This window comes from Rhincodon typus, chromosome 9, assembly GCF_021869965.1.
Source record: "Rhincodon typus isolate 14 chromosome 9, sRhiTyp1.1, whole genome shotgun sequence".
Taxonomy (NCBI): Eukaryota; Metazoa; Chordata; class Chondrichthyes; order Orectolobiformes; family Rhincodontidae; genus Rhincodon; species Rhincodon typus.
This window is the reverse complement of record NC_063340.1, coordinates 47687292-47710558: the sequence shown is the minus strand read 5'-3', so window position 1 is coordinate 47710558 and position 23267 is coordinate 47687292. Positions and strand designations below refer to the sequence as shown.

The following is a 23267-nucleotide window of genomic DNA, read 5'->3' as shown; positions in this document are numbered from 1 at the left end:
GTAAGAAAACAGAATACAGCAACTAATTGAAAATATTGCAGAGGTACTTTCTCAACTCCAGCACATTGTAACTGGTATCGATCAACTTCCTTATCAATTATAAATCCCATGCTCAATCTAGCTTTGATGCATTTTAAAACATGGGCATTTCTAGGACAGCAAATGACCACATGTTCCTGTGCATAGCAATGAATTTAGCCTTTGATCCCTTTTAGAATTAGAATTGTCCGTCCTTTGGTAGTGCTGGGCGAACATGGTCACTTAGATTAGGACAGTGATGTTGGTAATTTATGAAACAGAGGAAGTTATCCAAATTTGCTCCAACCATTACAGTCTTTGTGGCAATATTCCTTTCATAATGGTAGTTCATAACATCTGCAAAGGTTTCAATTAAGTGATGATGGACAACATTAGGTTAACGTGTGGCTTGAAGGAGAATCTGGGGGTGATTTTTAAAATTATTTCATGGAATACCATTGTTAAGGCTATCATTTGTTGCCCATCCCTAATTTCCTTGAATCATGCAACTAATTGGCAGTTAAGAGTCAATCACATTGTTGTGTGTCCGTAGTTACATGTAGGCCACACAGATAAGGATAGTTGATGTCCTTCCCTAAAACACCTTAGTGAACCAGATGGACAGTTGTCATGGCCACCATTACTAACAAGTTAATATTCTAGGCTTCTTATTTGAATTTACATTTACAGTTAATGTGGTTGCATGATATGAACCATTGTCTTCAAAGCATTAGCCTGGGCCTTCAGATTACTAGGCCAGTGATATTCACATTGTCTCAAATTGATCGATCAAGTTCCTCTTTAATTTGACTTTCATTCGCAAAGAATAAAGCCCTCATCTGGGGACTATTTCCTGACAAATTTCTTGTACCCAGTAACCTCGTGCAAAGGCTTTATAAAATGTAGCTTTTGAGATGCTGGATATACGGTTTTGCTGTTGCAGAATCCCTGAAAAGAAAAAAGTTCCCAAGGATTGGAAGGTGGGAAACATATCCCAATCATGTAGAAAGGAGGATGATGAAAAATAGATCACTGCATACGAGTTAGCTTAATATCTGCAGGAGGCAAAAAGTTAGAACCTATTGTAAATAAAAACAAAAAGTGCTGGAAATACTCAGTAGGTATGGCAGCAACTGTGTGAGAGAGAAACAGAATTAACCACCTAGATTGTCACTCTTAAGATGCATTTCTCAAATTGGGAAACTTTCTGATTCAGCAAACCCACCCCAGGACAAGGTGTGCCAAGTAGAGGGATCTTCATTCTGGGATGGTGGAGCAGGGATGGAGTTTGGACTCTGCTCAAGAAGCTGAGTGGCAAAACAACCTCTTTAAAAGGCTTAGCTTTGTTGCCTATGAATTTTTCCCTATTGTTCTGTTAAATATTAGACCTTCCAGACCTCGCCCTTCACCCCACCAACTGTATTCCCATGCCCATATATGCCACAACCAATGCACTCACCCCTCCAAAAGCCCCTCAAATTCTCCCTGCCAGCCTATGCTCTCCCATCCACATTGGCCATGTAGGCATATTTATGCCTACCCTGCCCATCTATTAGACTTTTATAGCTCCTCTACCATTTTAGAGGCAGTACATCACCCCTTGACCTTGCCCTTTCTCCCTTGTAGCCAGTTTGCCTCCACACTAGGGAGACCAAATGCAGATTGGGGGACAGTTTTGTGAAACACCTGTTTGGACCATAAGCACAGCTTTGAATTTCTGATGATCTGTTATTTTCTGCCTTGCTCTCATAATGACATCTCTGTCCTTTGTCTCCTGTACTGTTCCAGTGAAGCCCAGAGCAAGTTTGAAAAACATCACCTCATTCTTTGATTGGGCATTTTACAGACTTCTGAACTCGAGTTCAACAATTTTAAACCATAAACCTTGTGTACCCATATTGCTTCCTTTTCTTTGTATATTTCAATTTTTCTCTAATTTTTGTTTTTGCGAGTAGAAAATAATCTTTTGTTTCTTTGTTTCCACTTGTCCTTGTAAGACAATCTCTTCATCTATCAAGCAGACATGTTATTTTGTTATTGTCCCATCCACGTTCCCTTTATCCCAGTTTTGATGAGAGCTCATCACCCTGAAACATTAATTCTGTTTCTCTCTCCACAAATGTCACCAGACTAGCTGCGTTTTTCTAGCTTTGACTGTTTTTATTTCAGATTTCCAACATCCACAGTATTCTAATCACAGCTAAAATCTATCATGAGAGACAGGCAACAAAGCATTTGGAAAATCACAAGTCAGAAACATAGAAAATAGGAGCAGGAGTAGGCCATTCAACCCTTCAAGCCAACAAATATTCACTTAATGTTGACCAGGAGCAGGGAATTGCTCCATGAGAAGAGATTATGTAAATCAGGCCAACGTTCCCTTGTGTTTAGAAGAATGAGAAGTGATCTAAGTGAAGAATGTAACTGTTTGACAGAACTGGCAAAATAATACTGAGAAAATGATTTCCTTGGCTGGTGAATCAAGAACATGGATAGTCAGTCCTTTTAAGTGCCAGCTGTTTAGAGCTGAGATTAAGAGATTTCTGTATGCATAGTTGAAACTTTCTAAAAGTTCACTACCCAGAGAGCCGAGGATGCTTAATTGCTGAATATATTCAAGACAGAGTTCAATGAACTTTTAGGTATTCAGTGAGTTAGGAAATCGTGCCAGAAGCTAGAGTTGAGGTAAAAGATAACCATGACCTTGCTGTATTGTGGAGTTGACTCAAATGGTCAAAGTGGCCTCCTAAACTCTGACTTCTTATGGCTTCATTGCCTTGAGATTTTCTCAGAATTTGTTATAGCATCGTTTCTCTGGAATTAAACAATACAATAATGCATACATCTTTCTAGACGTGGGTGCAGACAGTCATCATAACCTTTTGGAAGGGAGGAAAGGCAGTTGAATTCAATTCCTCTTGTTATCATGTCAAAATATCACTTTCTTTGTCATTCACCTTTATGAAGTGGAGTATTTGTGCAGCTAAGGTGCAAGGCATCTTATTGCAACATGCACTGTTTAAATTGCTTTGAACAACATTTATTATTTTTATTTGCAAAATGCATAGCCTTGTGTTTTGCTGTATTCATGCCTTGAATTTTCTAATTTCTAAGAGTTTTGACAATTGACCTCAGGCAGTTTCAACAGGAACAATCGCGATTGTCCTCGTTCATGTTGATCAACTCAGTTTCTCTCTATGGCAATAGAAAATAGTTAATAATTATTTCTAAATCATGAATACTGCAACAGATTTAGAATAACAAATAAAAAAAAAGAGCTCGGCTGTCTTAGCTTCAGAGTATTTAATTCACAAAAGAACAAATATTTAAGTTTCCAACACCAAAGCTCAGCAATCATATAAGATTTTCTCATGTTGGCTGTTTTTTTTTTCCTGTCCCACTCTTACTATGTTATTGTCATTTACCCTGTGGAATATAAGTGCTTTCTAAATTTCCTGCTCCTCATTTGTAATTTAATCAGGAATGCGACTGCCCATGCACAACAGAGGTCTTAAATTTCAGAGACACACTCTCAAAGGAAGGAACATGAAGCTTCAATGTCATTCACTGCACCTTCGATTGCACAGCAACCTGCAGCTGCTGTTTCAGCCTTATACGTTTAACATGGATACTATTCTACATGGACATAAAGACTTTTAAAAATACAACCTTATACGAAGATAACTCAATGGGAAGAAATATATTTAACAGTAGTTTATCATTCAGAGCCCGAAGAGCCCTCATAGAGCGAAACTAGATCGGCAAAAATAATTCAAGTACATAACGCAAATTTCTGGCATAAATAGAGAAACAGCATTGTAGGTACCTCGGTCTATGACCGAAAGAATTGTTAAAAACTTCTGCTTTAACCAAAGGTTCATTAGTTTAGTTACACTAATATTTGGTAAGGCAGATTCAACTCTTTAATTCTAAAACCTAAAACTTATGGGTTGGATTTAAGACCCCAAATCATTGGATTTGAAAGTGGGTGGGGAGCAGTGGGGTCACATGACATTCAATGGCTAATTGGCCTGTGGCCTTTCCATCTGCTCTATCCTCACCGCAAAGTGGTCGGGATAGTGTCAGCAGGGTGCCCACCCATGAGCCAATTAATGCCTGTAAAGTGACCAAATATTGCCAATTCAAAATTTCATCCCACCAATATTAAGGTCTAACCATAGCTGTCCCACATAAGCTTCTGCTGGAAGGCAGAGTTGGGGGGTAGCGGGGGGTTTGGGTTCCTCCTTATCCTGCACCCTGAAGCACATCAAAAGGCCATCCCCAAGGTTTTACTTGCCAGCTTGCCCTATCCTCATTGCCATTCAAACTGCAGCACCGCACCCCTTTTGCCCCATCTGGCCAGAGCCTGGCAGCTTGGCATTCAGTTAGATGCCAATCAGATTTCAATGATCCAGATGCATGCCCTGTTTGTTGGATAACTTCCAGCTTCTGAATGGCTGGCAGCTCTCTGAGAGGCAGCGCTTTCTATGCATGGGGGGTGGGGAACGGAAGTCTATCTCCCATCTAATAACAGCCAGTGAACACTAAATGGCTTTAGGACACAACGTTCCTCTAAGTGGCCTCCTCCAAGCCCACAAACATTTTAGCTTGAAGGGTGCTGAGGAGGTGCCACATCCAGGGATTTGCATAATTTAGAGATATGTTTCAGAAACAAAATTAGATTTAAAAAGGAGGTTGTAAGATTGGCCAAGTAATCATTAATTGATAATTAATGACTGAAATGGTATGTAGAGGAAAAAAAAATTCTCAGTGAGTTATTTATAAAATGTTTATGCAAATAATGAGCTTATTGCTCACCATTATCAAATAATAGAATATCATAGTTTTCAATCCACTAATTGTGTCTCATTTAATTGATTAAAATTGCAACTTTGAAAATTATAAAAATACTTTATCATATAAATCAGAAACTTAATGGACTCTAAGACAGCAATCTTTGTACTAATAATGACGTTAAAATGTGCAGATAACCTAACTGAATAACTGCATCTCTTGTAAAGGGAGTATTTGCAATCTGAATAATAGTAACAGCAGAATAAATAAACTGTAGAACAACCTGATAATGTTGGCATTGATTGGGGAATGCGGAACGATGCCCACATCCCACGAATGAATAAAAAAATTGTTGGCTAGGCCACCAGGATTACTGCCACTGCATCTTTAACATCAATTAATAGATGAAAATTACTGCAGATGCTGGAAACAAAAAAACAAAAATGCTTGAAATCACAGTGGGTCAGGCAGCATCAATGGAGAGAAAGCAAGCTAATGTTTTGAGTCTAGATGACTCTTCATCAGAGCTCTGAGGAACAATCATCTAGAATCGAAACGTTTGCTTTGCTCTCTCTCTCTCTCCACAGATGCTGCCTAACCCACTGTGATTTTCAGCACTTTTTGTTTTCAATTAGTGGATGAGGTCTTGCTTTAAACTTTCAGCTAAAGGGTGACAGAGTGGGGTTGCTAATTTTGATGTGTTGGAAAATTGTCCCCAAAAAGCAATCAAAATAACGTTGGTTAGGTTATATTTCAGGTTTCTGATATTAAAAAAACTCACGATCACAAATGTAAAATCTTTCATGAATGAGAGTGATCAGGCAATGCAATGGAACTTAATCAGTTCTGTTTTTTTCACTAAAAAGTAATCCCCAATGTATTGAGGAGTGATAGTCTGGTGACATTTCATTAAAACAACTGAAAATTGTTTTATCACCAAAAATAAGTATCTTAGTGAGAATTTCCAGTATTCCACCGATGAGTAATCTGATATAAAATTATTGAAAATAATTACCAAGAATGTTAAGAGTACAAGGCTGAAATAGTAGCTGCACACTGCTGTGCAATCAAAAATGCAATCAATGACATTAAAAGTTCATGTTCCTTCCTTTGAGAGTGAGTCTTTGAAATTTAATACCTATATTGTCCATGCCATAGATTTTGTGTTCAGTAGTCCATTTATTAAAAAAAAAATTTCCTAATATGAAAAATCTTTAATATGTATCCATTAATACCTATGAACCAAAGAGAATAAGCGTAATTCGAAAGTCTTTCTTCACCAGCGCAGTGAAAACTTGTAACCCAACCTTTAGGCATGGCCCATTGCATGAGTAGACCTGAATTGGCAAATTCCATCCTCAACCAGTGTAAAAAATTATGGGAAATAAACAGGGTGAGAGTTTGGGCATAATGCATTTACATGTTAAATTTTCTAATATTTTGCACTGGTTTATGTTTATAATACTGGAGTAAAAGAAAGTAAATATTTCAAACATTGCAATGGTCTCTCAGTATTTCACTGAAGTGTATTTCAAAATGTAAGTGTTCAATTTAATAGTGGGAATTTGACCCACTATACCTGACTCAGCAACCAAAGCACTGTCAACTGAGCCATACTAACACACAAGGCCTTTTTCTGACCTGAAATTTCCATGAAAAAAGATGTTATGAAATTATTTTATCTGCATCATTTGTACTTTTGAGAAACTTTCCTCACTTTCTTTTGCTAAAGAAATAATAGTCTGATTTAAGTTTAGTCTGAATGCATCCTGGATCTTTTCGGTCGAAGAGGTGTTAGGTCTGAGGGCATGAGGAAGCTTTACTCACCTGGCTGATGGGACACCAGAACTCTGCACATTCCACCAAAATGAAGTTCTGAGTGGGAGGGCCCAAGCTCAACCATCCCACATTACCACAAGATAAGATGCAAAGCAGTAAATGAATGACCGCTGAGAACCTATGATCATCTGGGCTGCAATTATTTCAGCTCCAAGCACAATGATAAAGAGTCAGCCTAGCTGGCCAGTAAACCAGTGCAGGCAGGCTGTCAAATGGAGAAAGGGCTCCCTTGAACCACACTCATTTGTGCAAGATTGAGATATTGAACATCCGGACACAGATTAAGGGGATGGCCATTAAGAGCCATCCCGCTTTTCTTGCTTCTAACCTGCATGACACTCCTCTCCCCAAGATGTCAGTTCTGCACCACCCTCCTCCCCTAACAGTACAGTACTCATTTGTTCCACAGATACTTCAACATCCTGGGACTCCTGGTGATGTCACCTCCATCTCCTCCATAGCGCTGCTGAATGCCCGAGCTACCAGATGGCCTCTAAAGGGCATCGAGGAGCAAAACTGGAGTCAATCGGATTTAGGGGGAGAATTCCTTGGTAGCTGGAGTCAAGCCTGGCAAATGGAAGATGTTTATTATTGTTGGAGAACAATTAACTCAGCTCGAGGGCATCTCCGCAGTAGTGGCCTGGCCCAGCTATCTTCAGCTCTTTCATCAATGACCTTCCTTCCATCATAAGGTCAGAAGTCGGAGGTGTCCATTGTGCAATTGTCAATGTTCAACCACTATTCACAATTCAATTGATACTGAAGTCATCTGTGCCCATATGTGGGAAGACTGGACAACATTCAAGTTTGTGCTGACAAGTGGCAAGTAACATTTGCCCCCATTATAGGTAAAGACCATCTCCAATAACAGTGAAATAAATAAAATCTCCCCTTGACCTACAATGGCATTATCATCACTAAATAGCCCACAATCAACATTTTGGGGCTTGTCATCAACCAGAAATTGAATCAGAGCAGACAATAAATACCACGGCTATGAGAGAAAGTCAAAGGTTGGGAATCCTGTGACGAGTAACTCAGCTCCTGTATCCTCAAAGCCTATCAACCATCCACAAGGACAGCAGATCCATAGGAATACAACTACTTGCAAGTTCTACTTCAAGCCACGCACTGTTCTGATTTTGAATTACATCTCCATTCCTTCACTGTTACCCCTGGTCAAAATCCTTAACTCCCACCTTAACAACATTGTGGATGTACCTACAACACATGGACTGCAACGGTTCAAGCAGGCAGCTCACCACCACCTTCTCAAGGGCAATTAAGAATAAGCAATAAATGCTGACTTAGCCAGTAATACCACACCCACAAATTAATTTAAACTGAATAGTTGTGTCGGTCAGCTGCTGGATCTGTTGTAATAAACTTCTGGAAATTCTTTGGCAAAACTTGGCTGCTACTTTTTCATTAGTGCATGATTTATTCAGTGCAGAAACTTGGTATAAATGGTTGGAAACAATACCTAAACTAAAACATTGAATTAATATGATTTTAATCTACTTCAAATTACTTAGTTATTCTGAGTCTGAGCTACTGCAAATGGAGCTTAATATAATTCCTTGGATTTTTAAAAATTGATTGCTACAAGTAACCTCTTGGCTTTGATTAATTAAAAGTTAAACAATTATCTTTTACTTTTAGAACACTGTATTTCATTTTTATAATTATCTTCACCTCATACTTGCTGTGCTGCAATTCATAATTGATAGTCATTTTTTTTTACTGCCTAAGTAATGTTGCTACTGAAACTTTGCTTGGAAACAAAGTTGGTGATAATTTTTATATTACAGTACCTCTTTCAATGACTGACATTTTCTTTGATTAACTGAATAAATAACACGCTTTAAAAGGATTAATCAAACTGGCTGCAAGAAGACCCTAAGACATAGGAACTAAAGTAGGTTATTCAGCACATTAATTCTGTCCTGCCATTCAATTAAATCATGGCTTATCTGACAATCCTCAACTCCACTTTTCCTGCCTTTTCCCCACATTTCTTGATTCCTTTCGTGATTAGAATCAGCCTACCAAGTCCATGCCAGCTCTCTATGTAGCAATCCTCACCCTGCTTTATTTTCAAGCCCTGAAAATTTATTTGTCTCAAGCGCTCATCCAATTTCCCTCTGAAATAAATGAATACCTCCACTTGCACCACATTCCTAGGCAACAACTTGTGCGTCATTGCCACCCTGAAATAGCAAGAACTGCAGATGCTAGAGTCAGAGACAACACAGTATGGAGCTGGAGGAACACAGCAGGCCAGGCAGCATCAGAGGATAACACAGTATGGAGCTGGAGGAACACGTCATTACCATTTGTTGCACAGAAATGTTCATCCTCACACCCAACTGCATCTGTGCATTAAATCAGTGTCTCCAGGCCTTGTACAATCAGCTAATGGAAACAACCATTTTTGTCCAACTATCTGGACTTACCTTTATCTTATATAATTCTATCAAATCTCCAGTCTTCTTTGCAACAAGGAGAACAACCCCAGCTTCTCCAATCTTACTTTGTAGCTGCATTCCTTAATTCCTGAAATCGTGCTCCTCTATTTCCTCTCAAGGAACCACTCATTTTTCCTAAGATGTGGTTACCAGAACTGGTTGCATTACTTTAGTTGTAGCTTTCCAAGAGCAATGCAAAAGTTCATGGTAACTTCCGTGCTGTCGCATTCAACACCTCTATTGAAGAAGCCTAAGATCTTACATACATTGCTCATCACTCTGTGATCTGTCCTGCCTCTGTATTTGCTATCATTGGTGTTTTTTGAAATTCTTCACTGTACTCCAATATCCAAGAATCTATATTAAAAACAGCAGTGCTCCTAGCACTAATCCTTTAGGATGCCCACTGTTCACCATACTCCAATCTGAAGAATGGCTTTGATATTACTGACAACATTCTTCATGACATCTTGCACTCATCCATCAGACCCACCCTCCACAAATATGGTCATTCCATCCCACCCAAGCCCACATTCCACTTCTCACAGTTCTAAGTCTCTGTTTCCTTTCATCACAGGAAAAGAAAGTGCACAACTCCACGGAAAGGCCAGGGAGGACCTACAGTTAAGTCACATTGAATATTGCAGATGAATAGGCTTTGGAAACTAGCATGTGAGTGACACAGTGCGGGGTACAGGAAGTGGACAGACAGGGCTCTCCAACATACCCAATGGCACCATAGACACTGCCATTTGGCATATAACGGTCATTGTTGCTGAATAAATCTTACCACTAACTGATACGTCAAGACATGCATAATGTATAGTTTGAACCCATTCCCCATGATATCAATAGTTCGTGTCTTCATCTCTACAGATCTTTTAAGGCTGACATGAGCAGCAATGAGGGGAGGCTGAGCAATCCTCAGGAGAATAAGCCTTCTGAGGAAACACACACACTTGAATAATTTGCACAAGCCACCAGATCTTGGAGGGTACTGTAGTTGTGGTTGTTGGGTTGTTACGTGGTGAGACAGACCTCACATAGGAACAGGAGTCGGCCATTCAGCCCCTTGAATCTGGATGGAATCAAAATTAACCTGGGAACATCCCACGCAAAATGTCTGCAACACTATGAAACTTGTAATGCAGACCTTGCGCAATTAATTTGTCTTGCTATTCACTTCCTATTACACCTGTGTGCTGGAAAGCCAATGGTTTCAGAATATTAGAGGCAGGTTGCTCATTCTCGTCCTCTGTCACACAAAATGTTCGGGCTGATGTCCTCTGGGTTCTGAAGCCCAAAGTGCTCCCAGACAAGGCTGCATCCTACAAGGACAGACTTGGTTCTTGTGGCATGAAGCAGCACATGGGACACTGTCTGGAAGTCGGAGAGGCAACAGAATAAGAAATGAGAGTGTCTTGAGAAGAATCACCACTTCCGTATGCCTCTTCACCATTTTCATTCACTAGCCCACTTGTCGTGAGCCGGAGCGAATGGTGCATATCATTGAGGCACTGAACACAAGAGGGAAGGGGTGGCACAAGATATTCCATCTTCTTCTGGATTATGTACGGAGTCATGCATGAAAGGGAAATTATGTAGGAGCAATAAGATACGTGTGTTTCTGTCAGTATTTCCAAAGCCACTGCGCACTCTTGGAGAAAGATCAAATGAGTCCATCTCAGCATGAGTCTCACATCCCTGGCATTGGACTAAACATGGGCAAGGAAACCTCCTGCTGATTACCACGTGCAATTCTCCTTCAGCAGATGAATCAGTATTCCTCCATGTTGAACAACATTTGAAGAAAGTGTGGCACAGGTGAGGTGTGTCAATGTCCAGTACCAAGAGTGATTCAGCAACAGCACTATTGGTCGAGCTGGTCAGGTCCAAAAGGCGTAGCTGCTACACTGGGTCTGCGGCAAGCAATGAAGGAAACAAGTGGTAAAACAATATTTCACCTCATCCTCCCCATTTTGCCTGCTGCTGATGCATCTGTCCATGGCAGTATCAGCAACAGAGGGATAACTGCACAGCCCTCGGAAAGACAAAGTCCTGCTTTCACGTTGAGAATACTCTCTCGTGTTGTGCAGCATTATCACCATGCTAAATGGGACAGACTTTGAACAGTGGCTACAAGGACAGGTCAGAAGCTAGAAATACTGTGGCCAGTAACTCACCTCCTTACTCGCCAAAACCTGTCCACCATTTACAAGTACAATTCAGGAGTCTGACGTAATACTTCCTATTTTCCTTGATAAGTAGAACTCCAAAAACACTCAAGAAAATTGACATCATTCAGGACAACTTGAGTGGCACCGCATCAACAACATCCAGTCCTTCCCTCATGATGCTGAGTAGCAGCAGTGTGTTCAATCTATAAGATGCACTGTAGAAATTCACCAAAGATCTTTAGTCACCACTTTCCAAACTCACAAGCACTTCCATCTAGAAAGACAAGGACAGCAAATACATGGGAACACCAGCACCTGAAAGCTCCCCTCCAAGCCACTCATCATCCTGACTTGGCAATATATTGCCATTTCTTCACTGGCTCTGGGTCAAAAACCTGGAATTCCCTCCCTATTGGGACTGTGAGTCTTCCTATGGTGGATGGTCTGCAGTGGTTCAAGGCAGAAACTCACCACCACCTTCTCAGGGGCAACTAGGAATGCACAATAAACGCTGGCCAGTCAGCAACAGGCACATCCCCTAGGTGAATAACACAAGAAAAAAAAAATTCTCAGGCATTTTAATGATTTCCTCCTCCATGGAAGGAATGGTAACTGCATGAAGAATCAGACACGGTAGACCATCAAGAAGATATTGACTTTGGTCAATGACCCATTCAGTCCACTGGTCTACACAGGGTGAATGAAAACTTCACCCTTGTCTTCAGTGTCCAGATGGCACTGACATCAAAAATATTCATGTGTCCCAGGATATCCCAGCAGTGACAAGAATTTCTAACTATGTCAAAAAGGAGAATCAGGCTAGCAATGGACAAGAGGTGTACCACTAGGGCCTGGTAGATATTAATGAGGCAATGGTAAAAGAAAACTCACTGGGCCTTGCAAAGAGAACCCCTCCATGGAACTGGGTGAAAATGACAATTTGCCAAAATATAGTAAGATTCAGCCCTTAGTTTTAAATATTTTGTTCTTCTGTCATCTACTTGGAGGCATCCCAAATCCAAATGGGCAGCAGTCTTCAGGCGATTGGCTTGACCAATGGAAAGCTCATGAATGATTGATTGATTGATTGATTGATTTATTGTCACATGTAGCGAAATACAGTGAAAAGCTTTGTTTACGAGTGATACAGGCAGATCACAGCAAGCAAAGGGTGTACAGATCAAAAAGACTTAGAGGCATACAGGTTACATTGCAGGTTACATTATTTGAGGCTAAAGTCCATTCATCAGTCTGATAGCGGCCGAGAAGAAGCTGTTTCTGAACCTGCTCGTGCGTGTATTCAGGCTTCTGTACCTTCTGCCTGACAGAAGAGGTTGTAGGAGATCATTACCAGGGTGCGATGGGTCTTTGATGATGTTGGCTGCCTTTCTGAGGCAGCAAACCATGTAAATGGAGTCCATGGATGGAAGGTTGGCTACTGTGATGGTCAGAGCTGTACACACCACATTCTGTAGTTTCTTACGGTCCTGGGCAGAGCAGTTGCCATACCAGGCCATTATGCTCCAGGACAGTATGCTTTCAATGGTGCAACTGTAGAAGTTGGTGAGGGTCCTTACGGACATGCCAAATTTCCTGAGCCACCTGAGGAAGAAGAGGCGTTGTTGTGCCTTCTTGACTGTCGCAGTTACGTGGGAAGTCCAGGACAAGTCATCAGTTACTGTCACTCCGAAGAACTTGATGCTCTTCACCCTCTCAACCTCCATTCCATTGATGCAGATAGGGGTGTGTTCTTCTCATTTCTTTCCGAAGTCGATGATCAGTTCTTTAGTTTTGCTGATGTTGAGAGACAGATTTGTTTTCATTGCACCACATCACCAAGCCCTCGACCTCCCTTCTGCATTTTGGCTTGTCGTTGTTAGATAGCCATCCAACTACGGTGGTGTTGTCAGTGAACTTGTAGATGGCATTCTTTCAGACTTTGACAACACAGTTGTTGGTGTACAGGGAGTACAGTAAGGGGCTAAGGACACATCCTTTGGTGGTTGGTGGGGGAAGTGGGGGCTCCAGTGTTGAGTGTTATTGTGGAGGAGGTGCAGTTACTATCCTCACTGATTGCAGCCTTTGGGTTAAAAAGCTGAGGATCCAGTTGCAGAGGGAGAAGCCGAGACCAAAGTCACGCAGTGTTGAGGTCAGTCTGGAGGGGATAATGGTGTTGAAGATGGAGCTGTAGTCAATGAGCACGAGTCTGATGTAGTTGTCTTTGTTGTCCAGATTTTCCGGGATGAGTGTAGGGCCAGAGATATGGCATCCTCTGTGGACCAGTTATGTTGGTACGCAAACTGCAGGGGATTGAGGCAGGTTGAGAGAATGGAGTTGATGTAAGCCATAACCAGCCTCTCGAAGCACTTCATGATTATGGCTTATAATTGTATTTGTTTAATTTTTGACTGGGGGATTGATTTGTGTCAGACTGAGAAAAGGATGGTCACAAGGTTCATGATTGCACTGTCAATATACCTTCACAGATTCAGATAAGCTGACTGTGTTTGCATGGAGCTAACCTGAGCTCAATTAGAAGCCAGGCAATAGACTGAAAGTATACTGGCTGCTCTTTTGTATCAGCTATCTGGCTCCTCCTCCTCCTACTCCTCCTCCTCCTCCTCCTCATATATCTTCAACTCCTTTGAGGGTGCTGAGTGATCTGCATCTTCGTTGTCCTACCATCCCACTCCTTTCTGCAGTGAGACGCTGCACCAGGCAAAGCAGAGAATTATTAAGCTGAAGATCTATCATAGTGTACACCGAAAGTAGATATGGGGAGGTACCCGAATCACATCTTCAGAAACCCAATGACTTGCTTAGCAAACACCTTTGTGGCTCATATTGTACCTTTCATCGGTAACAGTGGTCAGGCTGAACACAGGATTCCTTAGCCAGGTTCTCAAAGGTAGCCCTCATTTCTGAACAGTCACCATCTTGGTATGTGGAAATGCAAAAACCTGTAGGAGATTCGAGTGTTACACAATGAAAGAATTGTGGCTATCTCCACAGGCTGCGTTGCTCACATAAGCATAGTGGTCACAAACAAGTTGAAGATCAACACAACGGAACAGCACTGAACCAGCCCATCAACATACGAATCCCTACCCAATCACGCCTCCCACCAAGACCAAGCAATTAAAATTCTGCTCATTGCATTTGATATTTTGAGCACTTCAATTATTTTGAAGAGAGAAATATAAATTTAAAGCAGAAATGTTCCATTTTTCTTGCCGGCACATGTATAAATTCTGCTATTCAATGATGCAGAGCTGAAATACTCCAGCGTGCGATAACCAAACTACTGTCAACTGAAAACTAATCATCATTGTGGGCAGGTACTAATAAGTGTGAATTAAGCACAGCCATGTTGGCAAGAACATTCATCATGTGTGAATTCATACATTTCTGTAATGCTGTTCAAAGTGGGAAAAAAACCTAATGCTATTAAAACCTTAATTGGATTTCTCCATTATACAGACAAATCATTGCAAACTACATTTGTGTTTGAGACATATTGGCAATAGAGAATGATTAAGAGAATTATTTTTCTGTCTTCATTAAATGTATGAAAATTTGCCTGTGCAACTTTTCCCTTGGTTGAGCTATTATAAAGCAATATAAATGCATTTATATCCTTTTTAATGGAAACACATTATATCAAGCACACTTTTTACATCTTTGCAGTATGCTACTTAAAATTTTCTTCCCTTCTTGAAATTATACAATGTTTAGTTTCACTGATATATGATGATATCTTCACAGCATTAAGGGCAGACATCAAGATTAGAAATGAAAAATCATATGGTCAATGAGCCTGCTCAACCACTAAAGTGATCACAGCTGATCTTCAGATTCAATTCTACTTTTCTGACCAGTCTCCATGTCCCTTGAGAAATAGAAACAGTGTCGGTTTCAGACTTTTTGTTTCATATACTGCAGTAATGCCTATCTGGTATAAAATGGTTAACAATAGGATAATAGCTGGTGAAGTTGAGTACTAGCTGACTACTCTGGGTCTCAGCCCCGTCAGCTGATTTCTCATAGAGTGTATCTTCTTTGAAATTATCAATGATTTTGAAGGAAATGAGAGTGAGGGTTCCCTCATGGAGCCTTCTTAAACCTGCTGTGCTCTTCATAGCCAATCAACAGGGAATCTGATGAAATCAGCATGTTGGTCAGTTCAAGAAAGAATATGGAGTCCACTGGATTGGGATTTCGGCCTGGAATATCATGGAAGTGAAAGTGTCTCTTCCCCCTCATCAGCCCTTTGAGAATGTGGCCTGATTAACGTGTTTACTGAGGTGCGAAGGAACTGTCTGTGCAAACGGACTACAGTAGCGCAAGGCAGCAACAGGTCAACTTGGGACAGGCAGTAAATGCTGATTCAGCCAGAGATGCCCATATCTCATGAATGAATAACACTAAAATCCCCCCTAACTGTTAGTCCACTTTGCCAGCAATTTCTATGGAGAAAATTGGTTTTTGAAGTGTGAAATATACTTTTCTGAGATTAGGTAATGTCAAATCCTTAAGGAAAAGCTTCGTCTTCATATGCCAATATAACTGTCATGCTTACGGACAGAAATAATGAACTGATTTTTGTCAATAATTTACTGGATGTTTTCAAATGTTTTTTTTCAAAACATTTCTTAATTTTCTACTATTTACTTTTGTACTCAGTATAGTTATCCCTCTTTAAAATTACTGCTATCTCGAGCTTACCTAAGTAAAATTATATTTATCTTTGTTTTTAAAATCTGTGTATTTGTTTATGGATTACATCCTTTCTCATAATTAAATATCTTTGTGTATTTGATCAATACTATCAATATGCCCACTGTATATTTTTGGATAAAAAAGTGATTCAGTAAGCATCATAGTGGGAGAATGTGAAGGGTAGGGGGGAGGGACAGAAGGTCAGAAACAAAGCCAAGGCAGGACTAATGACAGATCTGTAGCATGAATGGTAGGAAGGGGTTTCGTGTGAACTGAGAATGGGAGTAAAGGAGTGGAATCTGTAAATTGTACAGGCAAACCTGATGGGTAGCAATTTAAAATGGGATGGTGAAGCATGGCAGACAGCTGATATGGGATGGGAAAAGGAAGATGTGCTCCATTAGTGTCCTGTATTAAGTTCTAATGGATCTAATTTGGTTGCTTAGTTGTGCCTCATTAGCATTAGAGTATGATTTTACTCCTGTACATTAGTTATGATGGAGGTCTGTTTCCATAGTTACTCACACCTTTGTATGTCTTTTTTTTAACAAGGAAGCAGTATAAAAGTAAAAACAGGCTTTGAGTAAACAAAACCTCAAATTTTCTTCTCTGCAATTAAACACTTCAGAAGCACCGAGCAACTGTAACACCCCAGTTGCAATTAGAAACTAGTATGTTGAGTAGCAGGTACACGTTTTTTATTCGATCAATCAATGTTTTGCATAAGGCTGCTGTTTGAACTCAGTGTAATCATTATTTAAACCATTCCCTGCAATCCCACAAAATATTTCATTACCTGCCATTCAACTATTCAATTCTCCTGCCCAGTTAATATTTGTCATTGGTTACTCAGAGACTTTCACTGAGGAAATATACAGAAAGAACTGGGAAGGTAACATGAAAGTTTCTATTCACAGAATTGTTACACTGCAGAACATAGCCATTTATCCCATTGCGTCTGTATCAGATCTCCAAATGAGATCTCAATGAGTGCAAATCTTCTGCCTTCTCCCCATAATCTACACATCCTTATTTTGCAAATAACAGTCTTAGATTCAGTACTTTATAAAATACCTTCCGGGATTCCAAATATAATGCATCTAATGATTACCAATTATCTATTCTGCTTGCTATCTGCTCAAGGAATTTTAATAAATTTATCAGGCATGATTCTCCCTTTTTGGAGTCATGCTTGTCACTGCTTGATTATTCTAAATGCTTTGACATTATATCCTTTATAACAGACTCTAATGTTTTACCAATGACAGATGTCAAACTAACTGGCCTGTAATCAATTGGTTTTTGTCCATTCCCTTTTTGAATAGAACAGAATTGGTATTTTGACAATCCTCTGGGGCTTTTCCAGAGTCTAAGGACTCTTGCAAGATCAATACCAGCCTATTCACGATTCTTTCAGCTACTTCCTTCAATATCCTAGGATGCAACATATAACATCAAGGATAATTAGCAGCCTTTAGCCTCTTTAGTTTCCCTAATACTTTTCCTCTCATGTTAGTTATTGTATTTATTTCCTTTCCTTTTTCTGATCTTTGATTATTCAGTATTTTTTGGAATGCTCGTGTCTTCCACCATGAAAACTGATGCAATGTAGTTATTCAACTCCTCTCCCATTTCCTGATTCCCTGTTATTATCTCCTTGACCTAATTTTCTAAGGGGCTGATGTTAACTTTGACCTCTCTCTTCCACTTTTATATGTTTAAAGAGGCATATACTGTCAATTTCAGTGTCACTTCCTACAATATTCTCAAAGTTCATTTTCTGCCTCTTTATTACTATTTTGATCATCTTTTGTTTTTTTTAATACCTTTCCAATTCTCTGGCTTACCACTAATTTTTTCCAATATTCTATGCATTTATTTTTCAATTTGATACTATCCAAACCTCCTTAGTTAACTATGGTTCGTTTACCTTCTAGAATCCTTCTTTCTCTTTGGAGTATATCTTTGCGTTGAGCCATGATCAATTTTCTTGAATCCTTACCATTGTTCATCAACCATCTTTTCCAATGAACTCCTTCACCAGTCTACTCCAATTCAACTCTGCACTTTTACATTTGTAATTACCCTTATTCAAGTTTAGCACGGTAGTTTCTGACTCGTGTTGCTCGTTCTCACATTGAATGTTAAATTCTACCATTTTACAGTCACTATTTCCAAGGAAATCTTTACTCTGCATTTATTAAAACTGCCTCATTACCAGACCCAAAATAATCTGATCTCTGATTGGATCCACAGTGTATTGTACGAGGAACTGTCTCAACTTCATTCTGTGAATTATGCCAATTTCATTGTCCCAATCCATGTGAAAATTAAAGTCACCCATGATGAGTGTACTGCCTGTTTTTAACATACCTTAATTTATCCCACGATTTATTCTCTGTCGTATTGTTTAATTATTATTAGGGGTCTAATGAACCAATGACACGAGTATCTTCCATTCCCTGCTATTTCTTCCCTACATAGGGATAATATACATCCAATTCAATACCATTTCTTGCTATTGCACTTATTCCATCTCACGCTAACAAACGTACCCAACTCCTCTTTTCTTCCTGCTTGTTCTTACAAAATGTTTATTTCCCAGCTTTGATTTCCTTGTAGCCATGTCTCTGTAATGGACATAAAAGGTTTGATCCTGATCACTTGCATTAGTCATGTGTAAACATTTATAGGAGGACCCTGGGTATACTATCACATTCCTAAGATCAGAACTTAAGTTTTTTTTTATTTTTCCTGTCTATTCCAGCTGAAATTAATTAACCTAACCATGAGTTGAAGGAGGTATCATTACACTTATTGAACTTCAAAACTGCTGCTGTAAAATATGCAATTCAAACAAAACCAAACTTCAGATAAACACAAAGGATTGCATTATCCCATCCTAATGGGGAACCAAATTACATCATGCTGGAGGTAAAAGCGGGGGCGTGTGCAAAATGATTGTGGGATCACCACTCTCAATCCCTGGACTGGCAACTGTCATCTGCATAGGATAAAGTGTTGGATTGCAAGACCTCATGCAGCTGTTCTGGCTTTGTTGCCTCCACTGCTAGCTTCTATCGGACTTTGCACAAGTTTTAGGCAACCAGGTTGATTTTGAAAGGTGATATATTTCTTAGCAGCTCAGAGGCATCATGAACCTGTGGAAACCATGATTTGGATCCATATGAAAAGGTAAATTCAGAAGTTGTTGCTGGCTACAAATGTGATAGTGAAGTGCCATATCATGAGTTATTTATGTTTAAAATAAATTTATTGATGATAAAGCTTTGATTTGAAAAGATTAATGACCATGGCATTGAACAACTTGAGAAGTCTTTAGATGTACGTTTGTACTTTATCCACTAGATAAAGCTCCATTCTGGATTGCACATTTGCTTAATGTTTTCAAATTTTTAATGCATTTCTCAACCTCTAAACCACCTTCAAGACATTAATGTACTCAATTTTGGAGCTTTTATTGACACCATTCAATCGAACTTCTTTAAAAATGCTTTCCCAGGTTCTAAATCCACACGTGGATGCTACTCATCAAGGCTTGTTGACACAGCTTAGCTGTTTTCACAGATGCATGAACTTTTCAAAGATAATATCTTTAAATGGATTCCTAAGTACTGTTTCATTTTATCAAGTTTATTACTTTCTCAAAAATGCCATACTGTTTTGTAGGGTTTGAGTATTCTGTTTATACTGGATACTGGATGAGTTGGTTAGGTGTCAGGGGATGTATAGGGATAATGGTAGTTGCAGGAATAGGTTGTGAGGAACCCTTGGGTGAAGGATGAGAGGTTGAGGAGTAATGGCTAGGGGCTGGAGGGGCTTACATAGATGTACAAAAATAGGCCAACATCTCAGAAAACTGAGGCAAGACTTTTAAGCAGGTCAGTTCCATCTCAATGTCAGGCTTGCTTCAGGAAGTCTGATTGCAGTCCATCCTCAATTCCTTACAATGAAATATTGTGGATGGGGACCTCCATTCAGGAGACAGGATTGAAAGGACAAGAAATCCCCTGACTGCCATTCCCATCTCCAAGATGAAAATCCAGTCCAAGGTCTGCTAAACTACATTGAAAAGTTTTTGCCAGTGGTGCAGAAAGTTACAAGGCTGGAATGACATGAAAAATTTCAACATATCAATAATGGTCTGTTATTTTAACACTGTTGAGCAAGCCTGTGCACAAGCAAAATTTTGTTGGAGCATAAAGGTTCATAGAGCCAGAACATAATGCCATGCTGACTTCTCAATGCACTTTAAATTAGACACCAAACTCACAGTGCTACCCGCAGTGAACAAGCAAGATTAAAGCATGTTTTTCTTTAAAGTAATGGCTCTTTCCTGTTCCACCAAAACTAACTTTTTTCACCATCACTACATATTTTGTAGCGAAAACCAAACAGGACCATTACCTCTATTGATGTAGTGATTTTAATGAGGTCATCCAGTTGGATGTCAAATAATGAGTTCCCTGATTGGGGTTGTTAATCTGCTCAAATCAGGGAGCCCTGGCTGACAGATACCGGCACTCTGACAACTGACTCTGAATGAGGCAATACGGGAATCAAGGACTGTTTGTGTGTTAATAAAGGGTGACTTGTAGATACAATACCAGCCTCTGTGGCGTTATTTCAGGTGGTCTTTCACCTTTTATTGTTCAATCTTTAACTACTTTCAACCAAATGATGAAGTAAAATGTCTTCTAAGAATAAGTGAAGGAAAATATCAAGTAAATCAAATAACTGCAAAATGATTAAAATGTAATATTAATGATTACAATGATGATAGGAGTAATCTTCCCAGCTGTGTTTTTTTTTCTCCCCTGCAATTGATGTACTCTATTACTTCTATTGGTGAGCTCACCTCCAGCTGTCATGCAATGTATTTTATTGTTTATTACCGATGCTGAAAATTGATGCACTGTCATGATTCATTACACTTGGCAAGGATTGGTAAACATCATCATTTGTTCATGTTATTTTCAATAGAAATAATATAAAGTTCTCCTAACCTACTTTGGGATGAGAACAGTTATTGAAAATGGCAAAGTTAGCATCATGTTAACAAATCTCAATAAAATGTTGACTGGCATGGCTTCCCATATTAGAATCCATCTGTAGTTTAAGGTTGCAGAATAGTAGTGCCATCAGAGGTTATTTTTGGATGAGTATTATCAATATTTTTTCTTGACTATTTTTAATTTTCATCCAACCATGACTTTGTGGACAAAAACTTAAAAAATGAGTAAATTTTCCAAGTCCAAATATTTGCACCAGTTAAAACTGTACAGAACGAAATGATTGCAAGTTTTTCTTTTCCTTAACATATATACTCGTGTAAAAGTTGAATTTTTTAGATTTTTTTTTAGATTAAATTTATGGGGTCGACTATTACATGGACACTACTTTTGAGGGGCTGAAATTCATGTTACTGTCCAAAATACCGTAACAATAGCAGAAGCCCAATTGATCTCTAAACAAATAAAGAAAAAAAATACAACAAATTATTATAATTACCAGATAAAGGCAATCGAAACAAAACTGAATTAGCAAGCTTTTATTTATACATACTAAAAGTGAAATAGAAATACAATACAGCTTTAAATTGCAATTGCATGGTACATCTTAAATTAAACAAACTAAAATTAATTAATATCTTAAAATTAGCCTTCCTTCTGCTGATTTCTGATAAAAACTGGTGAAACCAGTATCTTCGAGTTCAGCAGGCAGCTTTTGTGCAATCTTAGTTCTCTGCTGAAGTATTAAGTCATGCCTTGTCATGAACGTTGTGCACCATTCAGCACTTGCCTTAAAACCTGAAACTCTATCCTTCTTTGATTCGTTTCGTGCATGGATTCAGATGGCCTCACAACTAACACATTATCCATTTTGTTGATTTTCAAGTACCCACTTAGCAACATTTTTCTCCAATTGTGGCCACCTGCTAGGTCCACCTCTGTTGGCACTCTTTTGTTTTGGCACTGTCTGAAGTTGGTCCAATATCTTTCCGCAGTCTCTCACAAGTTTCTCCAAAACACAAAATTCTCTCACTGCTACACAATTATTTGTCTTCTCTGCAAGTTCAATAACTTTCCGTTTAAATGCTGCTGTATTTTTTTGGGGTTTTTTTTCTGGATGGCATTTTTACACAAAATGATGAAGAAATTTCAAAATCCCAACTAGGTACAGGACTGGATTCCATGAGTGCTACAGAGGAACTGAGCTCAACTGAGCTGCACACAAAGGAAGGTTGTCACCTGACTCTGACTAATGTCTTAAACTTTTGCGCCAAATTGGTGCGAATTATACATCAAAACACATAATAGTATGAAAAAAAAACATTTCCTCATCATAACATTTATGTACAGGATAATACCTTAACTCACAAATGTTGATCTGCTATCTGTGAAGAACGAGGGTCAACATTTACATGAGATATATGGAAAATTTTAGATTTTTTTGGTCAAAAACAGGCGTCGACTTTTACATGAAATCGACTTTTAGTCGAGTATATATGGTAAATATTTCTTATTTTTTATAAGCAAGTTACTAAAATTTTCAATGTTATGAGAACAACTGATTATGGTAAAAGGAGTTAATCACTAATCATCCAGGAGTTATATCTACACATTTGTAGAATTTTAGCAATGTAACTATGTTAAATTCAATCTAATATTTTTGGGAATCATTAGTAAAATATTTTTAAAAAGTTCACTAATATCAAAACTACCCAATATACACAGGGTAGGTAGTAACAATCCAGAGTCATCAAAATATTTCCACAATGGTCTGATTTTATCGACATGTTTTGCACAGTTCTGGGTGTAGGTGAAGGTGCACAGTGAAATGTGCTTAAAAGCTAACAGAAAAGTGTTGGTACATATTTATTTCTATCACACTTATTCAAAACTTTAAGATTTGAAGTGTTACTCTAAGTCACATTTCAAATGTGATTTATTGACAGTCAAGCATAAAAGAGGGCTATTAGAGTCAGCTCATAAAAGTAGCTCTGCTAGTAGACCTGCAAGTTTCAGGACAGAGCTCCATTCTTTTACCTTACAATATTGCTCATGTGAATGGGTGCTTTGCAGTGACAATAGTCAAGAAATCTACTGGTTCTTTGCTGGGCCCATCAAGTAGCCTGTGTATATGTGTAAATTTTCACAGGGAGTGTCAGAAGTTACTCAGTATCAGGAGCATCATAACCAAGAAAACCAAGATACAGTTAATAAATTTG

At 39.0% G+C, this 23267-nt stretch overlaps 1 protein-coding gene across 3 annotated transcripts in view; it reads right to left on the bottom strand.

The window, feature by feature from the left end:
• nrxn1a (neurexin 1a) overlaps positions 1-23267 on the bottom strand; it is a 1567205-nt gene that overhangs the window by 345175 nt on the left and 1198763 nt on the right. The gene's annotated exons all lie outside the window — the stretch shown is intronic.